This window comes from Dermochelys coriacea, chromosome 9, assembly GCF_009764565.3.
Source record: "Dermochelys coriacea isolate rDerCor1 chromosome 9, rDerCor1.pri.v4, whole genome shotgun sequence".
NCBI lineage: Eukaryota > Metazoa > Chordata > Testudines > Dermochelyidae > Dermochelys > Dermochelys coriacea.
The window spans coordinates 81,226,487-81,252,689 of NC_050076.1; the positions used below are offsets into that span (position 1 = coordinate 81,226,487).

Sequence of the window (26,203 nt, forward strand, 5' to 3'; positions counted from 1 at the left end):
GAGCAGCAGGGCCTCTAGCAGAGGATTGAGAAGGCCTGGTACACCATGTTCATATCTGTTTTTTGGTAACCAGAACATAGGCTCATCTCCAAAACCTTTTTTGGCTAAGTTGAATGCATTTGATGGTTCCCATTCTACTTTCTGGTGGATACTTGTATGCAAAACCACTACACAGTCTGACATAACTAACTGGTTGCTTAGGTCAGGAATGAGGTGTATTGGCAGAGCACTCGGAGAGGAGATCTAGAACTGTAACAAGTAAGTGTAGCAGTTAAGGATTGAAGTGAAATAGTGGGTCTTTGAGCGAGGGAGCCCAGGCCTGACACAGCAAGGTAACTGATGGTCAAAACCGAAGTAGCAGGAGATATTTTAGAAATGAGTTGTGTGGAGACTCGGGATTGGAATAAAAGGGGTTGCAAGTTGGGACTGATAGGCATTGGCAGAAATATGTGGGGAAAGCTTGATCTTCTAATTGGCATCATACTGATGAAGATCTGATTCTAGCCCCAGTTCTGCCACTGACTCGTCATATCACTTAGGCTATGTTGACGCTGTGAGCTACCGGTGTGATTTTCTGGTTTTTGTACATATACCTGTGCTAGCTCTCATTGAATTGATGTGGGTATAAATAGGAGTGCTCCTGTATTAACACAGGCAGTGGTAGTGGAGGCATACATACCTACCGGCTTCAGACCAGATTGTACTTTGCATGGCTCAGAAGTGTTTCTGCTGCCATTACCAGTGCTACCACAGATACACTGTAATTTATACTCAAGCTAGTTCGATGAGAGCTAGTGTGACTATGTGTAGATGAGCAGGGGAATCACACCCCTGGTTTGTGATGTAGCCGTAGCCATAGCCTTAGAAGAAGCCACTTCACTTCTGAGTAATGGAGCTAATAATCATAGAATCATAGAACTGGAAGGGACCTTGAGAGATCATCTAGTCCAGTCCCCTGCACTCATGGCAGGACTAAGTATTATCTAGATTCCACAACCTCCCTAGGCAATTTAGTCCAGTGCTTAACCACACTGACAAAATCTCCCTTGCTGCAATTTAATCCCATTGCTTCTTGTCCTGTCCTCAGAGGTTAAGAAAAACATTTTTTCTTCCTCCTCCTTGTAATAACCTTTTACATACTTGAAAATTGTTGTCATGTCACCTCTCAATCTTTTCTTTTCCAGACTAAACAAACCCAGTTTTTAAAATCTTTCTCATCGGTCATGTTTTCTAGACCTTTAATCATTTTTGTCATTCTTCTCTGGACTCTCTCCAATTTGTCCACATCCTTCCTGAAATGTGGCACCCAGAACTGGACACAGTACTCCAGTTGAGACCGAATCAGTGCAGAGTAGAGTGGAAGAATTACTTCTCATGTCTTGCTTACAAAACTCCTGCTAATACATCCCAGAAGGATGTTTGCTTTTTTTGCAACAGTGTTACACTGTTGACTCATATTGAGCTTGTGGTCCACTATGACCCCCAGATCCCTTTCCATAATACTCCTTCCTAGGCAGTCATTTCCCATTTTGTATGTGTGCAATTGATTGTTCCTTCCTAAATGGGGTACTTTGCATCTGTCCTTATTGAATTTCATCCTATTGACATCAGACCATTTCTCCAGTTTGTCCAGATCATTTTGAATTTTAATCCTATCCTCCAAAGCACTTGCAACCCCTCCCAGCTTGGTATCATCTGCAAACTTTATAAGTGTGTTCTTTATGCCATTATCTAAATCACTGATGAAGATTTGAACAGACCCAGAACTGATCCCTGTGGGACTCCACTCATTATGCCCTTCCTGCATGACTGAGAACCACTGATAACTACTCTCTGGGAATGGTTTTCCAACCAATTTTGCACCCACCTTATAGTAGCTCCTTCTAGGTTGCATTTCCCTAGTTTGTTTATGAGAAGGTCATGTACGATAGTATCAAAAGCTTTACTAAAGTCAAGATATACCACATCTACCGCTTTCCCTCATCCACAAGACTTGTTACCTTGTCAAAGAAAGCTATCAGGTTAGTCTGACATGATTTGTGTTTGACAAATCCATGCTGTCTGTTACTTATCACCATATTATTGTCTGGATGTTAGACAAACAAATAGATTGCTTAATTATTTGCTCCATTATCTTTCTGGGTAGTGTCCCTATCTTTGTAAAGGTCTTTGAGATCTGTGGATATAAAGTGCTATATAAGAGCTACTTATGATGCTAAATAAAAGCCACTTATGCCGATAATCATTATGAGTGTGACCTAGAGAAAACTCCAGAGGCAGTCTGATTCCATTGGTTCCTCCGCAATGCATCACTAACGTGGTGCAAACTGGTATTTTGTTCAGCTCTGTCTATCTGTTACCCAACTCCCATAGACCTTGCATAAAGTTGTTAGAATTCTGGGCAGTGATGTCAGAAAGTGTTGGAAAGTTCGTGAAGTTTTCATTTCTTACATGGAGGCACTGTGGCTTACCAGCCTTTTCTTTGGATGTCTTGGGAAGCAGCTATGCAGTGAGAAAACAAATCTTACAGGAGTCCGATCTTATTACTTTGTACTTACATTCCAAATGCTAAGGTGTGTGAGGATTGATAAACATGTCCAAAATTTATTTTAGCCCAAGCGTATGCATATTAAATCTGTTTAATATTCCCAATGCCCCCTTTGCCCATTTGTTTAGCCTAACTTTTTTATTACATATCTTCTTCAGCCTTCAAAACTTCTCAGACAGGATTTATGTTACACAGCTACAGTTCATAAACATTTTGATAGATCTCTTGCAATTAAAGTTGGTTTTATATCTACATAATGAACCTCTCTTGTAAGGGTTTTTAAATATTCAAGATTTATTAACTTTCCTTGGCACCTCCAAGCCACTGTACACAGTAGCAATTCCTAATCTGGCCAGGTTGCTCTGGGGTCTGAAATGGGTTTTCTGTATCACACAGAGATATTAAAATTGGATCAACGCTAATCTGGGAATGTATAGGCTTGACTTGCACCTTCATTTGCTTGGACAAACCTTTTCATGAATGACATACTACAAAGTTATTGCTGCCATTTGTGGCAGCCACGTTTCTATTACTTTTTTCTAATTGTTTTTTAAGTGAACATAGTGCTTGAGAAAGGTGATGAATTGATGCCACTGGTGATGAAATTACTTGGTCCAGGGCACTCATACAGGCATGGGCATCAGCAATGCAAGCATTCCACACAAGCCAATATGATTCCTTCCTGAGCAAGAGGGGCCACATTGAGGGTGAGAAAAGAATTCAGCCTTGTTGGTCTCGTCAGTCCTTGGCGTCTCTGCTAAGATTGCCAACAACAGTGACAGTTAAGAGTGGTTTTAGTGACCTGGGCACCTGCCTACTAGGAACTGGCTCAGGACTCAACAACTCATTTTGCAGAGCCCAAGGAACAGCTCTCAGATGGCACTGACTTCCATTTATTACCCATCCTGGGTTGGATTAGAACCATGACTTTGCTGTGAACGGCTCCATATCTTGTTCCCTTGAGTCATGCTCATTAAATGTTAAATATGTAAAGATCAAGTAACAGGATGGAATTACTATGCATCTGTCATAAATATAAAGGGAAGGGTAAACACCTTTAAAATCCCTCCTGGCCAGAGGAAAAACCCTTTCACCTGTAAAGGGTTAAGAAGCTAGGATAACCTCGCTGGCACCTGACCACAATGACCAATGAGGAGACAAGATACTTTCAAAAGCTGGAGGGGGGAGAAACAAAGGCTCTCTGTCTGTGTGATGCTTTTGCCAGGAACAGAACAGGAATGGAGTCTTAGAACTTAGTAAGTAATCTAGCTAGAGATGCGTTAGATTCCGTTTGTTTAAATGGCTGAGAAAATAAGCTGTGCTGAATGGAATGTGTATTTCTGTTTTGGTGACTTTTTGTAACTTAATATTTTACCTAGAGGGATTCTCTATGTTTAGAATCTGATTACCCTGTAAGGTATTTATATCCTGATTTTACAGAGGTGATTTTTTTTAACTTTTTCTTCTATTAAAATTCTTCTTTTAAGAACCTGATTGTTTTTTCATTGTTCTTAAGATCCAAGGGTTTGGGTCTGTGTTCACCTATGCAAATTGGTGAGGATTTTTATCAAGCCTTCCCCAAGAAAGGGGGTGTAGGGTTTGGGGAGGATTTTGGGGGGGAAAGACGTTTCCAAGCGGGCTCTTTCCCGATTATATATTTGTTAGACACTTGATGGTGGCAGCAAAAAAGTCCAAGGGCAAAAGGTAAAATAGTTTGTACCTTGGGGAAGTTTTAACCTAAGCTGGTAAAAATAAGCTTAGGGGGTTTTCATGCAGGTCCTCACATCTGTACCCTAGAGTTCAGAGTGGGGAAGGAACCTTGACAGCATCCATGCAAGAAACAAACCCCAGTTGCGTTTCTAAAGGTGGGGTGTTCAGCAGCCTTCAGGTAGGATGCCAGAAGAGTGTCAGTGCCTGGCTAACTGGATGCCACTGGCTATCTGCTCTGGGAACAGCTGCCTATATGCTATGGGCATCCCTGAATACCTGCTCTGTGCATTGCTGTGTACTCACTTTGGGCACTAATGCCTGGATGCCATTGCCTGTCTTCTCAGGGTCCCACTGGGCCCTTTATCGTCATTCCCAGAAGTGCTGCTTTCAGGGAAGTACTGTGAAGGGAAGTGTCACATCACCCAGAGCATAACCCTAACTCTTCTCTGCAGCATGCCTGAGAACCGAATAGGCATCAGAGGGCCAGTCCTGGGAGTGGTTAGCTCTATTTCTCACCCCCTCCTCTCCACCTGTGACCTATCTCCTTCACACCCTCTCTCTCTTTTGCTGTCTGCAACCCCCACCTCTGGGTTGTGTTATTCTTTTAGTTTGTATTTTCTTCCATTGTTCCCCTCAGGGTCCCAGGTTAATATTGTCTCTCCTCCCAGCCTTGTCTGCAGCCCCAGCTGTCCAGTGCACATTGATGGATGGGCTTTAAGAAAAGCCAAATACAGTAAATGTTCCCTTCTCCCCTGAAATTCTCCCCTCCCACACTGAAAACAAATCTCTTTTCTGTAATTCCCACATGCACCGGCTCTGGGTCTACAGGTGAGGAGGTCAGGATGCCTCAATGGGTTTCAAAGAGACTCTCATTTCATCTCACTCCCCAGACAAAGGGTGAAACGCCATCTTATGTTAATGCTGCCAGTGAGGCTCCTATCAGCTCTGGTTGCCTATGAGAACAGTTGAGCCACAGCTCTCACCCTCCAGCCTTTCCTTCCTGTTGCCAGAACCTGGGGGGTTCACAGATGAGAGCCCCCATGCTGTGCGGTGCTGAGCACCTCCTGCAAAGTGCTGATGGGACCTCAATGACCAGGAGGAGCCAAGGGGCACTCAGTGCCTCACAGAACTAGGCCTTTGATTTGCTTCTCTCTTCTCTCCCTTCCACCTTAATTCATCATTCTGTTGGTGGAGAGAGGCAGGGGGCACAAGTCATGGGGGCTCCTAACTGGTGGCTGTTAACTCTTCAGTGCCCTAGGGATCACAAACAACTATTCATTCCCTCCAAATGTGTGGTAATGTGTGACTAGACTGTGAGTTGCCACCACCTCCTTACTCTCATAATGCGATACAATTACCAGTCTGATGAGAATACTATGTCCTTCACACATATGGAGACATTTTCCAGTATTCATAGGATGACGTTTTTAATCTGCCCAAAGGGTGTGTGAGATCCCAGCACCTATGGAGTGATGCTTTTAACTGTTTGTAGGGGGTGCTATATCCCAACAAACTTGACCTGGTCGGGCTTTGCAGTCTATGTGGAAAATGTTTCTGAAGATTACTCCAGTATCCAAAGCTCTAGTATTCAATAACATAAATAATGTATGTGTGGGTAGCAGGGACAGATCTTGCAGTTCTTGTAATATATTTGTAAAAAGTGAAGTTAGATGAGAGTTTGCAGATTGTTGGGAGATGTTCAAGATTTTGTATAAACATTTATAGTTCTCATGTAAGGAAATTTTACTGCCCCAGTAAATGATTTCCCCAGGGCAGTAATGGCTCAAGGAAAGCATTCTGATTGCTTCTTAGACCATCCAGTCCCCATGAGGTTTATAGGGGGTCTCAGCAGCCTTGCAGAACACCTCAGCCCTGTAAAAGCTGCTGTGACTAACTGTCCTGCATGCAACTCACTTTCCCAAAAGTAGCAACCTGGGGCTGCAGGCATTGGCCAAACCTTTCAACATGAAAACTGAACAGGACTCAATGATGTCTTTAGTGTAACTGGGGTGAGTGAGAGCAGTGTGCGGGAAGGAGGGTTAATATCAATGTGATTGTGTGCCTAGGAATTCCAATGTCACTAAGTAATTGTTTGTAATAATTCAAAGTAACAGTTTCCATATGCAGAAACCCAAACACAAGAATTGCAAGTGGGAAGATACCTTCTCAGACTCGTTCGATGAAGACAGGATTACTATCTAAATCTAAATCTGGTCTATTCCTTTCCTATCCTATTCCATTCCCCACTACTCCAGCAAAGGTAAGATAATCTGAAGACAGAGATATCAGGAGGAAGATTTTTTCTTATAGCCCACTAACCCTCTGGAGATGGTGGCCATATGTTAGTGACATAGGGGCCTTGACAGGTTCAGATTTTAACATCGGTTTAGTTAAGCATCTAAATTATCTCCAAGCTACTTGGGTCTGTTAAATGAGGCTCAACAGCTCATGAGAGCAGCCTCCTGATGTTCTGGATTTTCCAGTCCTGGCTAGAACATGAAAGTTCAGGGGCAGAAGTGAAAATGAAAAATAGTCAGGAGGATGGTGGTGGGCCATAGAGGGGTGGGCTTCACCAACTATTTACACCTCCTCCGCAGGCTTTGTGTTACCTGAATGTAGGAGTTGGTTCTTGTGATGGGGGTGTATAAACCCCACACTGTCAGTGACAGGGTTAAGAGCAACTGGGTGGCTAGCTGGAAAATGCCAGTATATCAAGGGTTAAAACAGACAAGGTTGCTTATCTTAATGATATCATCTCCCCTTCGCACTTCAACCCCCTCCCTAATCCCCCCTGCCCCCCAATCTCTCTGAAGCGAGGATAAAGGAATTCCTTCCATGATGGGACATGGGACAGGGTCTAGGCAGGAGCCCTGTGTGTCAAAGCCACCCTTCCTCCACCACAATCATCCCCCAGGCCACTCCAAGTGCCAAGCCAGTAAGCATGGAGACACACACAAATGCTCTCTGTTCCTAAGTCCACAGCATCATCTTGGCTGCATCCTGTACGAACCCCTTGGCTCCAGGCCAGCTGTATTTTCTCTCTCTCTCTCTCTCTCTCTCTCTCTGTGCCAAAGCAAATTGACTTCTGACACCTTCCTTTACATTTTCATCCTTTAAAGGGTGGAAGGCTGAAAGCTCAGCTTTGCAATATTCACTGGCAAGCTTTCTTCCCCCGCCCCCCACTGCTGAGCCAATATGGCCATTAGTTAGACTCCTACAGTACCTTGAGCTGCTGTGTCACACACTTCAACTGTCATAGGAAATGACTTTGGCTGCCAGCTTCCCCACCTAGCAATAAAATAGGCTCTTCCAGACAGAATAAGGGGCATGGATTACTAGTACTTCAGGGCTTGCAGACAGAGAGGATTGTATTATTGTATGTGTGCATATGCATCCATGCAAATATGCATGTATATGTTTGCTCACTTATAGGGGTACTTTCAGTGTGGGCTAGAGGATAGGACACTGGACTAGGACTCAGGAGACCTAGAATCTATTCCTAGCTCTGCCACCCAGCCCGCCGGATGACCTTGGGCAGGTCATTTAATCACTCTGTGCCCCAGTTTCCCCATTTGTAAAATGGAGCTAATGATACTGATCTTCTTTTTAAAGCACTTTGAGATCTACAGATGAAAAGATGTGCTGTAATAAATGCCTGCAGGCAGAGGGGCTTTTTGCCTTCATGCCACTATGACCTGTTAGAACTTGGCCTCTTTTCATGCACCAACTAATGACAGTTACAATATTGCTCCTTTGCATGCCAGCCCATGTGCCACTTCTCCCTTCCCTTCCATCCCACCCTTCTCCTGTAACGTGATCTTGTACAATTCAAAGGTCTAAATGAATCCAACGGATGCTTTTGATTCCTACTGTAATTAGCCTCTAGTTCACCGGGGAAATCGTTTGGCATGTGTGAAATGACTTTCTGAGTGGCTATCATTCCAAGAGCTCTCCGGTCACAGTTTGGAATTAAATTGTAGGCTGCTTGGTGTAAGAGGATCAGGAAGCCCAGCCCAGTTCCGAATCTAAAAAACCCAGCCACCATGTCACATACCTTGAACGTTAAGACATTTCCTGATGCTCCCCTGATATTTAACACATTGTCTCAGTGTTTCCTTTGCTGGAAAATGAGTCAGGGTGTAGGGAAGCTCATGTGCAAGGAGAAGGAATTTACAGAATCCCACTGCTCACTGCCATATGCATCTCAAGTGAACTCTGACCCTACTTCAAATGAAAAAGGGGGTCATGCATTACCCACAGATTGTGTTTTCCATAGATTAGTGGAGCAGCATTTCCTGTCCCTCCTCAATACACAGATTTGTCACACACTTCAACTGCCATAGGAACCACTATGATAAGCATGCTCAGGCCAGGCCACAGAAGTTCTCCCAGAAACTGGATTAACACATGTCTCTCAGAAAGATAGCTAATCTTGTTTTAAAGACTTCAAGCAATGGTGAGTCCACCAACCCTGCTTAACTGTTCCAATGGTAAATTACCCATCACTGCTAGGAAATTGTACCTTATTTCAATGTTGAATTTGTCTAACTTTAACCTCCAGCCATTGGATCTTGTTATGTCTTTGTCTGCAAGGTTGAAAAACCCCTTCTCTTCTCTCCCTGGCCCCCAACTCTCAGCCGTCTCTTCCATCTGTAATTATCTACACACAGTGATCACATCACCTCTCAACCTTTTCTTTGACAACTTGAATAGAACGAGCTCCTTAAGCCTCACATCGTAGGGTTGTTTTCCATCCCTGGATCATTTTTGTGGCCCTCCTTTGAGCTGTCTCCAGTATTTCCTCATCCTTTTTGAAGTGCAAACACCAAAACTAGACACAGTATTCTAGCGGTGATCTTACCAGTGCTGTGTAAAAAGGCAAGATCATGTCTCTACTTCTACTTGATATTCCCCTTTTTATACATCCAAGGTTCACATCAGCCCTTTTAGTCACAATATTTCACAGAGAGCTCATTTTGAGGCAATTATCTAGCTGCTTTCCAAGACAGTCTCCCATCCTGTAGGTATAACCTGCAATGATGGGGTATCTGCCCCCACGCTGGCAGAGAAGCGCTTAATAAAGTCCTAGGGAGACCGTGCGAGAAGCAGCCAATAGGAGAGGGGCTGCGAGGAACCACCAATCAGGGCCCAGCAGGCCCATATAAAAAGACCTGCAGAACAGAATAGGGTCAGTTGCTGCTGGGAGCTCAAGGAGTGAAGACTGTACAGTATCTCTAGAAGGCTGAGACCTGTGGCACCTTAGATAGAGCTACTGCTGGCAGGGACCCAAGAAGCAAGAGGAGCTCCTGGCTGGCTGCTGGGACTGGATAGTTGCATACCCTGAGGAAGGGTGAAGAAAGTGCCAGGCTATGGGTAAGTGGGCCAGGAAGACACAGCAGAAGTGAGAGGAATTTGAGGTGCAGCAGGAAGCTGTGATCCACAGGGTCTCTGGGCAGGCTGGGACCCAGAGTAGTGGGCAGGTCTTGATTCCCACGACTTGCCACTGGGGAAGTGGCAGGACAATTGGCTGCAATCACCACTGGGGAAGTTGCTGGACTCCCCTGGAAGGGGGAGAACACAGACTGTGACATGGGCCAGAGGGCTGAACCATGAAGAGGATGCTGTGGTTCCTGATGCGACGAGAGGGGCTGCAGACAGAGTGTGAAGAAGCAATGACAGCGTGCAGACCATGGATAGTAGCATCAACCTTGAGCTAATCCCCAGAGCAACCTGGAAGAAGAGCCAGTCTGGTGGTGAGTGACGTGCTCCGTGACACTGCATTCTTTGTTCCCAGATGCGTAACCTTGGTCACACATTTTGTTCTGCTGTGACCATTTAAATATGCAATTCAGATCAGCCTGTAACAGCAACCCGTCTTCCTCGTTATTTACTGCCTCACCAACCTTTGTGTTATTTGTAAGCTTTGCTAGCAATGAGTTTACATTATAGTCTAATTGTTGATAAAAATATTAAATAGCACTGGACTAAAAACCAACCCTCAGGAACTTGCTAGTAGTAGCCCCATTCATTGATACCTCACCATTAACAACTACATTTTGTGATCTCTCAGTGAGCCAGCTAATGTGTATTCTAATCCATCTAATCTAATGCATCTAATGTGTACTCTATTAATTCCAAATAATGCAAACTTTTTAAATCAAGATGTCATGTGGTACTATGTTAATTGCTTTGGAGAAATCCAAATATACTGTATCAACTGAACCTGCAATATTTTTTTTTAAAAAAAGGTTTGCATGACAAGATCTACCTTGCATGAAACTATCTTTAATTATATTTTACCCTTTATTTCTTTTTTGATAGAGCCCTGAATTACCATGCCATTATTTTATCCTGGTTTGATGTCAGGTTAACTGGGCTATAGTTTCCTGGGTCATCCCTTTTTAAATATTTAATTACATTGGCAGTCCTCCAGGCCTTTGCCCAGTTTCCCAAGGCTTATTAAAAATGAACATTAATGGTTCAGAGAGCGCCCCAGCTACTTCCTTTAAAACTCTTGGGTGTAAATCATTCTGGCCTGTTGATTTGAAAATATTTAATTTTAGCAGATGCTGCCACCTCACATCCTCCTTTGTTAATGATGGTGAACTTTCTAACCCTTCTACAGCATCACATGGGATGGAGACATCGTCCTGCTTTGTTCCAAATGCAGAACAGAAATATCTATTGGGGATTTCTGGCCACATTCTGAAGCAGAGGCTCAAAACCAGACTCTCCCTAGGTCTGAAAGCCACCGCCCCGTGGTAGGTATGGGGAAAGACTCCTGTGACTTTACAGTCTGCAGGTTGGCATGCATGGGTCTAAGCCAGGGGAACGGGATCGGGGTCAGAACTCTGCCCAAGTTCAGGGATGTTCAGGTCCAAGCTTAGATGAGACCCTTTAGGGAGATAGTCTGTAACCACAAACTTAAGAACGAGGTCCAAACATCCTTCCTAAGTGCAGGTTGTCAATCTAGGGTGCCGTTTTCAGCCATCTCCATTAAACTCAACTATAAGCTCTTCAGAGCAGGAACTGTCTCTCCCTGTCTGTTTGTACAGTGCCCAGCACAACAGGCACTGGGTATTACCATAGTAGAAAAAACATCATTTCTATATTGTGAGTTTCTCTTGTTTTTCCCCAACTTCCTCAGTCACTTTTTATGCTTCTCTAGATCAGGCTGAGTTCTGTGGCAGCTCCAAGTACATGAAAGTTCAATTTAATTTCCCATTTTTATTCAATTTGATTTGGGGAATGAATGAATGAATAAATAAATAAACCAGTTCCTTTTTTACCAAGACTTAGAATTTTTTTTTTTCTTGAAAGCAAAATGCCATATTCTGCTGCCACCATCTGGAGAAGCCACAGAGGCATCTGTCTCTGGCCCACAGTCACTCTAGTCACCGGCAGTGATCAAGTTATTTCGCTGTCTTGTTTCTTTTTGCTGGAAGCCCAGTTACCATTTCTGGCCTCGCTGCCCTGTAGTGCAGCTGCAAGTTGCTAGGTGATATTGCTTGGTGAATGGAAATCAGGAAGCCAAGCACTGCAATGCTGTGGGTCCTCAGCAACATGCCTGCGTTAAAGGAGTCCTGAATGAGGAGGGGGAAAGAACAGAAGTTGCAAAGATGTTGTGTACATGAAAGGTGAAGTCGCATCCTGATGCATCATTGCAATCTCATCTCATAGTGACATGGCACTGTGGAGTCCTGAACCATTGAGGCACAGAGATGCTGCTATACTAAACAATCTAAAGGGAGCCTCTCTGTACTTGAGGGCCTAATACGATAGCTGTTAAATTGGCTGCTTAGCATGCAGAACCAACTAGATTATTTTGGGATCCATTCGCAAGCTTTGAGCTATGGCTCAGTCTCCAGATGTGCTGCCTCCAGCTCCTGAGAACTGTCTGAGAATACCTGGGCCATGTACCAAAATGGAGATGGGAAGAGCTGGGGTGGACAGGCTGGCAGCCCTGAGGCACATGGCTCATTGTTTCCCTGAATACAGGCTCTTGGAAGCCACCCTGAGGAGCCTACATGGCTTGGAACAGAATTGCAGTCCTCAGTCCAGCAGCAGGCATCACTGTGATGATTACACAGTGATGGGAGCAAGCTTTGGGCAAGGCCCCACATACCCCATGGGAAGCTGGACATACAGTCTGCAGCCAGACCTCCTGTGTTCTGGCACTTCAGGCCGAGTTCTGTGGCAGCTCCAAATAAATGAAGTAGAGTTTTCACTAAATTAGCAATAAAAATGAGTTATATAACCAGTACCTTATTCCTTGTGACTGAACTTGAGATGAAATTCCATTTAGTTTATGCTGGACCAAAATTTTCAGTCTTCATTGGTGGGGTGGGGTATACCAACCCCACACTGAGCCAGCAAGGACTAACGAGCTGTTGTGGCCCACTCAGTCCTGCCTACTACACCTACCCTCACTCTCAGTCTCGGGTAATGAGGGGAAAGTTAAAAAGGGAAGAGGAAAACTGCATAGCTAGGAAAGAGAATGGAGCTTTGGTTTTGTGAGAAACAGACTAGCCTAGAACTTCTGCAGACTGCTAGAGCCCTCTGGAAGAAGGTAGGCCTGGTATGGGACTACTGAGTTTGTTTGTTTTTCTCTTGGGACACTTCCTTTCTTTTATTCTGTTGAAGTTGGAAGCCAAAGGGGGAACAGTGGGTCACAAAGGCTGTGTCTGGGCTATGGGGGCAGAGCAGTGTTTGAAGGCAATTGGGGAATGCATGTTGGGGGTCCCCCCAGCTGCTAGCAGCTGAAGCATTTACAATGATTGCCTCTGCCATGGTGCACCTGCTTTGCCACCAGAGATTATTCCTAGATAAGATTTGGTGTCCCAGCACTCCTGAACCTCCCAGAAGACCTACAGTTAGAGACAACAGCACAATACGAGGGAGGAATTTAGCCCATCACACCTACATTTTAAGAACTGTCCAGCAATGTGCTGAGAAGTTGACTGGGTTTTGATGGGGCAGCTAAGCCAGCAACATGCTGCTTGGGAGAAATGAAAAACACCTATTAAGTGACAATTACTTAATACTAAACTTGTTTGGTTTCCAGGACAACTTGCTCGTAACAGTTTGACTGGCAAACAAGTGTTGTGAATCACTGTGATAAAGGGCCTTTGCCAAAACATTTAGACTTTCAACATCTGTAACCATTTTTTTTTTTTGGCTGCCTTACTACTTCTGTGTGTGTGTGTGTGTGTGTGTGCGCGAGCTCCTAACAATGTGATTTAGTATGTAATACAAAAACTCCAGAGAAAAAAGTTTGAGCTAACTTGTAGACACATGACAGGCATGGGCAAGACCTTCGATATTATTCATGTGTAGACTTGTTCCATGCTACACATTTCAAGTGGTCTTCATCAAATGTATTCTCCCTGTTTATCCCGTTTTAACCTTAGCCACTGCATCTGTGCTGTAAAGTGCTCTGTGCCCTTTTGGACACTAAAAATAAATATATATAAGACAGCAAATATCCTTGCAACTTTGGGCATGCAGCTCATTTGCATTTCTTGATGGCATGCAGATTTCAAACTACCTGAGTGCCTGTAGAGGCCAGGGTGAGCGCCACTGAAAATGTGGCCCTTATTTATTGTGGATGTAGAACTTGGCACTGTTGATCAAAGTTTAACAAATCAGAAATGTCACTTGCTATGTAAATTATGGTTTTAAAACTATCTCCTTCTGGTGCAGCTGGTCTCCTGTGTCAGTACTGATCCTCTCATAGGAATTGTTATACTGAATGAAACCAAGGGCCTATCTAGCCTGATAGACCAGAGCAGACACTTGAGAGGGAAGTGTGTCTGGTTCTGTCAAACTTAGCCTGAGATGTAGTGTGGTGCTGCCACAGCATGAGCGCTGTTTTCCAGTATCATTACCTCTTTTGACTGAAAGTGTAGATGGGATAGTGTGTCTCTCCCAGGTTTCACCGTAGTGAGAAAATTGTCACTTAAAGTCAGAGGAAAGAAACTAGCAGGGGGAAAGCCCGCTCTGATACCTGGTAGTCAGAGCCCAAGGGGTGGGTAATCTAATCCTTTCACCCTGGGCCTCAAATGTGTCTTTTCTTCTTTAAAACAAAACATATTTAAAAGGACATCTTAGTCATCCAAGATTTGACTGTACGCTGACAAGCAAATGTCAGTGTCATGTAAATACAATTTCCCCTTTTGTTGTTAACCCACTTTAATTGAAATCAACCCTTCTCTCCTTCGAATTGGTCAGCCAGACAAATATTGACGAGTGCATTAAGGTTGTAGAAGAGTCTTAAGTTAGAGGACAGTCTTGCTCCTCAAAATTCTCCTTAAAACACACTTCTCTCTACATTGATCCTCCTGCTGACTGTACTGCCATGTCACTTGTGATGGTGATTAAGGCTTTGTGAGTCATTAAATACACTGGACTAAGCTAGCTTTATTTGTTCTCATGTGTATTTCATGTGTCTGAATTAGACTAAGCTTTGGGGTGTGGGGATGGAGCTTTTATTTTTCTGCTCAGTAAAGTTCTGTGCTTCTATTAACTGTCATCATGGTGGGTCCCATCTTGCAGCCCTTCATGTGCATCATCCCACTGCTTTCAATGGAACTACTTGGGTGAGTATAGGCTGCAGAGTCTGGCCATAAGGCACCCAAGGAGACTTTTTTTTCCCAGTGAATTCCAGGCCTGAGAGGAGCCTTTTAGACTGGCAGTGCCTTAGCTAGCTTCAGCCTGAAGCTGGGAAAATGCATAAAAGATTGTGTGAGCTTTGATCATGTGGACAGCATTATATAAAACAGTGATAACTGTAGTCAATGCCACTAAAATCCTGGTGTTGCTCTTACATTCACCTTTTTGATAAAAAGGTGTTGGGTGCACTGCTGCAGTTCTGTTTAGTTATGTCAATGCTCCTTCACTGAAGTCAGCACAATGACTCACATGAGTAAGAGTTGCAGTAGAACACCATTGCTTATGTTCTCAGTCATGCAAAATATGTAGCACTTTAACTGGGTGGGAAGGGGAGAGGAATATCAGTAAAGGGAGTATATGGTCTCAAAGCTAGCTGAAAACTTCTGCCAACAATTTCAGCCAACCTGTGTAGCATCCAGGAACAAGTTGACCCTCCCATCCATATAGGGCAGCAGTCAACAGACATATAACCCAATGCACTCTGGACCTAAATTAACAAATCTACTAGCTCTGTCAGCAGAGGAAACTGATGTACATATGAGCAGGTCGAACACCTTCTGTCCAAGCAGATGACAGAGGTGTACAGATAGTCACTGTCCCAGCTTGGTTGGGGGAGGAAAGCACCTCACCTGAGTCTGCTTTTGATTTGGTTCTTCATACAGCCACTCCCAGTACCCTAGTGGAACCTACTTCAATATTCCCCTGACTAGCTCAGATCCATAGAAAAAGATGTCAAGCTTACATGCTGCATGCATCTATGGCATGAACAGAACATGTTCTTAACAGGTTCGGGGACTAGCTCGGTAAGGCAGAGTACCGTACAGTGTCAGGATTTGCCCTCTAGTCTCGGAAACTGGGGATCAAGCTGCTCACCAATAGACAAAGACCTCATTGTGGCCCTGGAATCATATTCAAAACACACTTGAATTCAAACAAATGTGGAGAGGAATATTTTCCTCCTTATATCTGCTGCAATAAAGACTTTTTTGTTGTTGTTCAAGAAGAAAATCAGTTGAACAATAAGACCCATGTGTTTGCTGCTGAAGGAAGCCTGGAGCCTAACATGCCAGAAAAATAGCTTGAGGGCAATTCATCATCCTTATGATAAGATTGGTAGGGTCAGGGGACCAAACAAATTAACTTGGTACTTCAAACTCTTCCCCTACAAAAAATCTCAAATCACTTTGCAAACATTAATTGAGCCTAAAAATTTCCTCCAGCGAGATAAGGGAGGGTTACTAAAGTGATCACTTCTTACACTACAGTGAGATCCACAAGCTCTCAAGCAACACTATGTAAGAGTGAAGCATAATAGTGTATCCACATGAAAAGGGAGTAGGGCTGTCGATTATCGCAGTTAACTCATGCGATTAACTAAAAAATTAACTGTGATTAAAAAAATTAATCGTGCTTAATCACACTGTTAAACAATAGAATACCAATTGAAATTTATTAAATATTTTTGGATGTTTTTCTACATTTTTCAAATATATTGATTTCTATTACAGCACAGAATACAAAGTGTACAGTGCTCACTTTATATTATTATTTTTATTACAAATATTTGCACTTTAAAAAACAAATAAAATAGTATATTTCAATTCACCTCATACAAGTACTGAAGTGCAATCTCTTTATCGTGAAAGTGCAACTTACAAATATATATATATATTTTGTTACATAACTGCACTCAAAAACAAAACAATGTAAAACTGTAGAGCCTACAAGTGCACTCAGTCCTAGTTCTTGTTCAGCCAATTGCTAAGACAAACAAGTTTGTTTACATTTACAAGAGATACTTCTGACTGCTTCTTATTTACAATGTCACCTGAAAGTAAGAACAGGTGTTCACATGGCACTTTTGTAGCCAGTATTGCAAGATATTTACATACCAGATATGCGAAACATTTATATGACCCTTCATGTTTCGGCCACCATTCCAGAGGACATGCTTCCATGCTGATGATGCTTGTTAAAAAAATAATGTGTTAATTAAATCTCTGACTGAACTCCTTGGGGGAGAATTGTATGTATCCTGTTCTGTTTTACCCACATTCTGCCATATATTTCATGTTATAGCAGTCTCGTATGATAACCCAGCATATGTTGATCGTTTAAAGAACACTTTCACAGCAGATTTGACAAAACACAAAGAAGGTACCAATGTGAGATTTCTAAGGATAGATACAGCGCTCGAACCAAGGTTTAAGAATCTGAAGTACCTTCCAAAATCCAAGAGGAACGAGATGTGGAGAATGCTTTCAGATAAAAAAGCAACACTCCGATACAGAAACTATAGAACCCAAACCACAAAAGAAAATCAACCTTCTGCTGGTGGCATTTGATTCCGATGATGAAAATGAACATGCATTGGTCCGCTCTGCTTTAGATTGTTATTGAGCAGAACCCATCATCCGCATGGACGCATGTCTTCTGGAATAGTGGTTGAAACATGAAAGGACATATTAATCTTTAGTGCATCTGGCATGTAAATATCTTGCGATGCGGGCTACAACAGTGCCATGCAAACACCTGTTCTCACTTTCAGGTGACACTGTAAACAAGACATGGGCAGCATTATCTCCTGCAAATTGTAACCATACTTGTTTGTCTGAGTGATTGGCTGAAGTAGGACAGTGGACTTGTAGGTTCTAAAGTTTTACATTGTTTTATTTTTGAATGCAGTTTTTTTGTACATAATTCTACATTTGTAAGTTTAACTTTCATTATAAAGAGATTGCACAACAGTACTTATATTAGGTTAATTGAAATATACTATTTTGTTTTTTACAGTGCAAATTTTTGTAATAAAAAATAAATATAAAGTGAGCACTGCACACTTTGTAAACTGTGTTGTAATTGAAATTAATATATTAATCCAAACATCAAAAAATATTTAAATAAATGTGATCTATTATTGTTTAACAGTACCATTAATCATGATTAATTTTTTTAATTGCGCGATTAATCACAATTAATTTTTTTAATCGCTTGACAGCACTAAAAGGGAGTTTTTGATGCACTGAATTAGGCTAAATGGGAATTTGTCCAAGAGGACACTGGGGTTAACACATCTATATTTGTGGAAAGTGCTATGCTGTCTTTAATTATAACAAATGTTTAATACCACAATTTTACACCTAATAAGAAAATGGCATCTCTAGCACCATAGTGCACAGTAGCACCACACTCGAACGTTGCTTCGAGACTAACTCAGAGGAAATGAGCCAAATACAGAATCGCCAACTTTTCTTCTAAATAGTTCTTGGAAATCTCCCATCCAAGTACCAAACTAACTCAGCTTGGATCCCAATCCAGCAAATCAATGAAAGCACTTGTATGTGTAAGACTTGCTCATGTGAGAAAGGTTCCCCGGATTGAACCATCATTAAGCTTCTGAGATTTTGAGATCACAAGGTGTCATTTGACTACAGAATGTAAAAAACAAGATATACTAGTGATGGACAGCAATGAGCTGAGAGGAGCGTATATACTGTACATGTACTATTTTGCTTCCCTAGGATGGAGTGGAAGCATGAGGGATCTTAAATACTAATAAAGTAAAACGGAATCTGAAACTGCAAACTCTGAACATGAGGCAGAATCTCAGTTAAATCTGGTGTCAAAATCCTAGTTACTGTTTCCCAAGTATTGATACTGGAGTCAGCTCAGCATTGGTGTCCTGTCCCTCAGCAGGTAAATGCATAAACATTTCATTCATCTCTTTCCCAGCATGGTCTTAACAGCAATAACAAGCACAGGAAAAGGACTGCACTTGCTAAAATATTGTTCAAAGGTGCCCGAATGAGAGGCCCCAAGCCAGAGGCAGAAAGGAACAGCGTTCTTAGAAAAACTGGTTGCTGCTGGGACATCTGCTTGCCCAAAGCACACCCTGTAAATTAATTTCTAGTTTGTTTATCTTTGTTGCCTCAGAGTCCATGCTCTACATTTTTTTTAAATCAGTATTTTATCACCTTTTGCTGACTGAGTTATTCTCAAGGTAACATGAGAAGCTATTTTTCAAGTGAGATTTTTAAACTGCCTTGGGAAGGCCAGGCGTGAGACAAACTCATGTGGTCATACAAATTGCACCCATACATATACAATCCCAATGGGCAAACTTTAAAAGGGCTGGATGTGGGGTTCAATTCTGATACTGATCAGAACTAGAGAGACACCCAAGTTGCAAGGTTCTGGGTTGTGATCTGGATTCCAATGTTTCCACAGTTCAGCAGGGTTTGCTTCACACCCATCTCTAATGCAAACCTATTTGAATGAATTGAAGTCTGAAGAACTGGGCTGAGAATCCTATGAGAACCAGATCTGTCACGAGAGTCCTGATATTTCCTTTTTCCTACAAGGCAGGAAATCCTGAGGATTTTCTCTGCACAAGGTCAGAGCTTGGAGAGAGATACACATTTTAAATAATGGAAATGTGACATTAGGATAATTTTCTAGGACAATTCAAATTGTGAGGGATGGGGATACATGGAAGTTATATAATGCTAGCCCAGAAACTTTACTTCAAAACTGTTTTTGTATATGAAAACTGGAAACATCCCAAAATTTGTGGGGGGGGGGGGGGGAAGAGAGACTGACTCAAAAAAGAAATTTAAACTTTGTAATACTATTGCAGTGCTTCATGGGAGTTGTAGTTCAGAGGCCTCATGCCCCCATTTTCCTCTATATGTAAGGATTGTTATCTGGACTACATATCCTATGATGCAGCTCAGCAAGTACCGGGAGACGGTGCATCATGAGAATAGTAGTCCAGGCAGGAAGCCTGACTCATAGAGGACAATGAGAGTACAAGGCCCCTAAACTACAACTCCCATAAGACACTATGGTGACATTTCCAAATCAAAAATTTCTGGCCAAAATGGGTTCTTGGATGAATGTTGGGCATTTTTGGCTATAAAAAATTGATCTTCAATATTTCTTCCCCCACCATCCCCCACTCTAGTTTTATGAATTACATAGGTTCATTTTATTATATTACTATTGAATTACCAAATGATCTGTGTAGATATCTAGGTATGCACACACTAGAGCAGAATCACCCCTTGTCCTGGGTCCCAAAACAAACTTTGTTGAATCTCAAAGTTTTGGCTTTAGTGTGAATTTGAAACAAAGGTTTAGCTTTATTTTCTGAACAGAGCTTCCCTCGGGCACACCCAGGTGAGAAACAGAAACAACCTTGTTTTCACTTTGTTTCCATCAACACTACTGAGCGAGAGAAAGAACACAAGGAGCCCGATTCATAAAGCTATTTATGCACCAAACAATGTAGATATGCACCTAGTGGGATTCATAAATGTTCCTGAGTTCAGTACGTGAATCCCATTGACTTTCAGTTGGGTTTAGGTGCCTAACCTGCTTAGTTTCTCTTCTAAAGCCCCGCCTCTCTGCATCTTTAGGTACCTAAATACCTTTGTAAACCTAGCCCTGGTTGTTTAAACAATTAGACCAGAAGAATGTGTGTGTGTGTGTGTGTGTGCGCGCACGCACGCTCGCTCTTTCTCTAAGACCCTGAGTCAAAGCCCCTTGAAATCAGTGGAAAGACTTTCACTTGACAGCAGTGGGCTCTGGCTCAGCCCCTCAGTCAGTCAGACAGACACTCCTACATAGTATTGCTTTGTGTATGTTTTTCTGCCCACATGAACAATCAAAGAGGTCCCATTTAATGGCTACGGAAATTAATAATTATCCCTGCAGTTATCCAAATGCTTTCTGTATGGTAGGTCTCTCTTTGTTGACACACATGTGCCCCAGCAGGCAGCTAGCGATACAGATTAATATGTCCATTCCAGCCTTCAGGCCACAGGCTGTCCTAAAGATGCCTGCAGGGTAATCTGGCACAACAACAAATATTTCTTTTTCTGTTGCACATGTTAGCATCCAGCCCTCCCCCCCCACCCCCCCAATCTCAGTACAGCTGCTCCAGCAGACTCACTTGTGAAAGATGTTTGTGGAGAAGAGTATTTAGTTCCTCCTGCCACAGAAGCTAATCCCAAATGTCTTCCATACACTAGAATAGTCCAGGGTGTCCCAGGAATCAGAATCTGCACTACTTGGAGGTGTATGTTTGGCCCCAACAACACCTTTACCTGACAGATTGCGGTGAGCAATAGCTATCAAATAGATTGGAATTTCAATCTATCAAGTATGGGAGAGAGGACATTTCCCAGATAGAAAAATATCCTGGCTGTGGGACACAGACCTCATACTGTAAGCAGCCAGTGGAGATTCTCCACCAGCTTCCAGGGGAGGGGCTTGTGATTTTAGAGCTGTTGGATGTGAGTCCTTTTCCTGCTGTTGCTGTCAAGTCTGAAGAAGCCCCAGGGTGCAGCACAGTGACAGAAATGGAATTGATAAGTTATTGGAGCAATGTCAACTGACACCAGCCAGAGATCTGGCCCAATGTGTTAGAACACAAATACCTCCAAAAAGTGTCTCTGGCACAGACACTGTGTCCCTTTAAGTAATTTAATATGTTCAGCATGTTCCTGTTTATCAAGCAGTGGGTGTATGGGTTGTTCAGTTATTTGTATTTAATGCCTAGGAGCCCGCCATGGACCAGAACCTGATTGCGCTAATCACTGTCCAAAAACAGTTCAATTTCCTCTTTTGGAGTAGGAATTTGGCAACTGTCATCAGCCAGTGCATGGATGGATGTCGGGTTCATGAAAGATCTATGGGTTTTGTGGTTGTTTTTGTGTGCAGTGTTTAAAAAAGACAGTGGTCAGGCATTTACAGGGAATAGCTTTGAGAATCTCTGTAGCCTTCAACTCATTATAAAACATTCCTGCTTCTTTCTGCCCCCGTCCCTGTTTCAGGACATAGACAGCGCAAAGAGATGTTGGTGTGCAGGAAGTGATAGTGATGCCAAGTTTGTCTATTAAAACTATCTCCAGGCAACAATCAGCTTTGCCACGTGCCACGTGCATTTTGTTTTCACTGCTTTCATACAGTTTTGGCAGTTCAGCCTGCCACTACTGCCACCTCAAAGTTCAGGAAGGAGCTGTAAACAATAGATTGAGGGAAGAGGATTTCATTCCTTCTCATCTCCGCTGGGTGTTAACCCCCTGCAAAATGTATCAAACAAAACAGACAAAAAGGAGAGGAGGATGGCAAGGTAAAGACATGTCTCAGCCTTGAGATTATGCTCCTTCTTCAATCCATCTGCACTCTTACACAGTATGCTTCAGGGGAGCAGGTATAAGATTGAGAGTCAGGAGAAGTGAATTCAATCGGCAGTCCTGTTACTGATCTGGTGTGTGATTATGGGCAAACCACCCCACTTCTGTGTGCTTCTCTTTCCCTCACCACCCTCCTTCTGCCTTGCCAATCTAGTCTGTAAGCTCTTGGGGGCAGGCACAGTCTCCCACTATGTGTTTGTACAGCAGCTAGTGCAATGGGGTCCCATTCTTGGTTGGGGCTTTAGGCACTGCTATCATCTAAATAATGACTTCTTCTGAGTTTGGCTGTCGTTGGGACCAATATTGGGGGAAATCAAATAGAACTCAAAGGAAACTAGCAATAGATCTTCTCTAGTTTCCAGGGAAGAGCTGTTTTGACACAACTGCCCTAGAACTGTTCAGAGAAAGTTGTAGTAAACGCTGCTGGAAATATCTTATAGCCACTAGCATCAGAAGTCATGCTTCCTAACAATTAAGGAAAACAGTATGCACTGTGGGACTTTCTTTTCAGAGAGGAAAGCGAATTTACTTAAGAAAATGTGTAGTATCACAATGATCTGAGAGCGTCAAAACGTAGGGATCGTGTGTCCCATCATGATGACCTGAGAGTGTCAGAACCTTGGGGTGATATGTGCCCCATCATAATGATCTGAGAATAACTTTCTGTAGAGCGGCTTTCATCCCAAAGTAAATGCTTTTTAAAAGGATATTCTAGGTCAGATCCTCAGTGGTGTAAATTGATGTAGATCTAGTGACCTACATACACTGGCTGAGGATCCAGCCCGTGGTTGCCATTTGGTGGCCTACATGAAATGAGTTGGTGGGCTTGGAGCAGTTTACAATTACCACAGTCGGTGCTCACTGCCTCCCTTGCCTTTTTGTTGAGAGTGACAAATGTTGTGTGCTCCATGGAGAGTGAACTCCTCACCCTCACACATGGTCCCTCTAGGTCACAGAGGAGGTCATTGTCAGGGGGTTGTGGGTGACTGGGAGAAGCTTTTCTTGCTGTTGTCTGTGCTATACCTGCCTGGGGATAAAGAGAGAAGGAGTCTAACTTTCAATCTGCAGACCCCTGGCAAGGGAGCGACACCCTACCAACACCTCAATCTCTCACTGTGCCATTCTCAGCATGTTTCATTCTCTGGAGTGGCAGAAAAATCCATGGTCCACAGTTGGAAATCAGAAGACTTGTTCTGTAGGGCAATCAATGGGGTGCCCCTCAGCAGGACTACATCCACTCAACATGTTGTCGTAACAAATAAACAGGAGATAGGTGGGGCTTACAATGATTGTATGGACAATCAAAGGAAATTCCTCTTTCTTTGCATATGCTCTAGAGAGAGGGAGGGGTACATATGTGTGAGAGTAGGAGATGGGTGTGTGTGTCTGTGCGAAAGGCAGGGGGGTTGTGTGTGGGAGACACTTATGTGTTTTTGTGAAAGGGGAGGATGGGAGAAGATCGTGGGGAAGGGTAAGAGAGGGAGGGGGTAGATGCGCCATGCTGACTAATGGGATACCCCACCCCCATGTTGTGTCTTCTAGCTGAGAGCTTTTGGTTTACAATATTATTTATCAGTTAACAGTGCATGTGAATTTGACATCATCCTCTGAAGCAGAAAAATCATTTTGATCCAGGCGAGGGAGCGTGACAGAGTTCAGCCAGTACTGACTTTCCCTGCAAACAAATAAACATTGCATCTTTGGAAAGCTCTCTGCAGACAGCAGAGCTATAGACCTGCTGTTGTGCCTGACGGTTTGAGGAGTGTTAAAAGAAAATAAAAATATAAATCTGCCAACTGGTACCTCTCTCTTTAATGTAAAAGGTTTTATCAAATTCATTCACAGTTTCCTGTTTATCATGGAGAAAACAATGTTTCCGGCATCATCCTAGCATGACACTGGCCATTCTTTTCCATATTACTTTAACCATTTGTGGTTTTGTGCTTCTCTCCCTCTGATTTTCAAAGAAGATGAGTTGAATCAGAAATGAGCCCAAGGTGCACAGCTTGGACTCAGATCTGCAATTCCCCAAAGCTTTCAGGGTGTTGAAAACTGGGCTTTTGGACTGGATCCATCTCTAAATCAGGCTCTTTCTCACCATGCTTCAAGTATGGTATAAAAATGTTAGTAGACAGAATCCAATTAGAATGAAGAGAGAGAAACCTCAAGCCTGATGTGAGTTATTCATATCCTGTAGGGGGGAAATCAGTTCCCTGGTGACTTGTTACACTTTGTCCTAATAAAGTATTCCACTGCTATTTTTTTTCCATAGGGCTCCTCACCAGAATTTAGGTGGGAAACAGTGTCTTCCATTAATTTCAGTGGATGTTGTGGGTGTTGAACCCTTCTAGAAATTACACTCCAGTGATATGACACACCAGCTTAGAAGACCCTGAACGTGATTTGTGTGCCCAGCTGTTATGATCCTGGTTAGCAGAGGTTTTTTTCTTCATTTGATGGAGTCTGATTGGCCTGGAGCAGGATCAAATAAGAGAAAAAATGTTAAAACAACATGTTCAAATGTCTTGTACATTTTGCCTAAATGGTGATCTAATGGCAAAAGTGGCATCAGAGGTGTGTTGGACTTGGTTCAAACTCACAGAGCTGCCTCCAGCCAAAGATATTTTAAGTGGGCTAAAAAAATCTGAACATACATAACACACACTACACATCGCAAATGGGTGCACAAACAGACATCACACACACTCTCCTGATGAAGATTGTGTCCAAATATATATTTGAATATTTTAGCATTTGGAGCCATTTATTGCACAGTTCAGGAATGCTGACAAGGAGTGAGTTATGAACAACTCGTTCTCTATAAAATAATGTTAACTAGTTGACAAATTTTGGCATCTCAGCCTATAACATGCCATTCAATGCAGCTGCTTGCGGGTGGGTTTGACTCACTGTGGCCAGATCTACCACTGGAGTACAACAGCATCAGTAGTGTAGTTGAGGGTAAACGCAGATAAACTGAGAGTACCCACCTCTGTGGGGATTGTATAGGTTAGTTTATACACCTTTTTTTTTAACCACTAAACAGTTGATCAGGAGTAGGCAACCTATGGCACGCGTGCCAAAGGCAGCATACAAGCTGATTTTCAGTGACACTCACACTGCCCGGGTCCTGGCCACCGGTCCTGAGGGCTCCACCTACTGCCAGCCCCAGGTCCCGGCCACAGGTCCAGGGGGCTCTGCTGCCAGCCTGGGGTCCCAGTCACCGGCCCGTGGCTCTGCAGCCACCCCCACCTGTGGCCCACCGTCCCCAGCCTGGGGCAGTGAGGGGTGCAGACAGGGGCAAGAGGGGGCACAGCTCAGCACCCCCACCTTAAAAATTGTTTCAGCACCACTGTGCTGGGATATTTTTAAATCCTGATTTACTGCTTACATCACTATCACGCCATGTGGAACAGCGCACTGTGTTTGACGTTGAGATTAGAATGTACATGCAAGAACTGGAATCATAATTTTCTGATAGAGTTCAAGATTTCCAGCAATTTGGCCCAATGCTTTCTTATCTAATTAAACCTGAACAGTTCAACGAAAGCAACTTGGGTTTATCTGTATTTCTGTGGATGGGTGTTGAAGATTTCGAAATGCAGCTCATTCAGAGAAAAAGTTCAGAATTGTGGGCATCAAAGTTTGGAGATCTGTGCAGTGCACTTGAAGCTACCAAGAGAGATCATGGGGCCTCTATTCTGATCTACTGGATGTCCCTGCCAGTGAAATTTAACTGTTTGAAGAAAATTGTGTTTGCAATACTTTCAGCATTTGGATCCAACAGGTATTTTCACACATGAAATCTGTCCTCTGTCCCTCTCGGAGCCGGTTAACAACTGATCACTCAGAAGCCTGTGTGCAGCTTAAAATATCCAAATATGTGCCAGACATTGGAAAACTCAGCAAGGAAAAGCAAGGGCAAGGCTCACACTAAACTGATAAGATCTGCATTTTAAATGAAGCTTCTTAAACATTTTAAAAAACCTTAATTAGTTTCCATACAACAATAGTTTATTTATATATTATAGACTTATAGACAGAGACCTTCTAAAAACATTAAAATGTATTATTG

The 26,203-nt window shown here is 43.0% G+C and overlaps 1 long non-coding RNA gene across 2 annotated transcripts; it reads left to right on the forward strand.

The window, feature by feature from the left end:
* The first annotated feature begins 9,468 nt into the window (after nt 1-9,468).
* LOC119861548 lies at nt 9,469-23,881 on the forward strand. Of its 2 annotated transcripts, none has more exons than XR_005294935.2 (3): nt 9,469-10,011; nt 10,884-11,019; nt 23,705-23,881. It is a non-coding gene; the product is annotated as an uncharacterized LOC119861548 (long non-coding RNA). The 2 variants fall into 2 exon arrangements; XR_005294934.2 differs by lacking the exon at nt 23,705-23,881 and adding an exon at nt 11,579-12,565.
* The last annotated feature ends 2,322 nt before the right edge of the window (nt 23,882-26,203 follow it).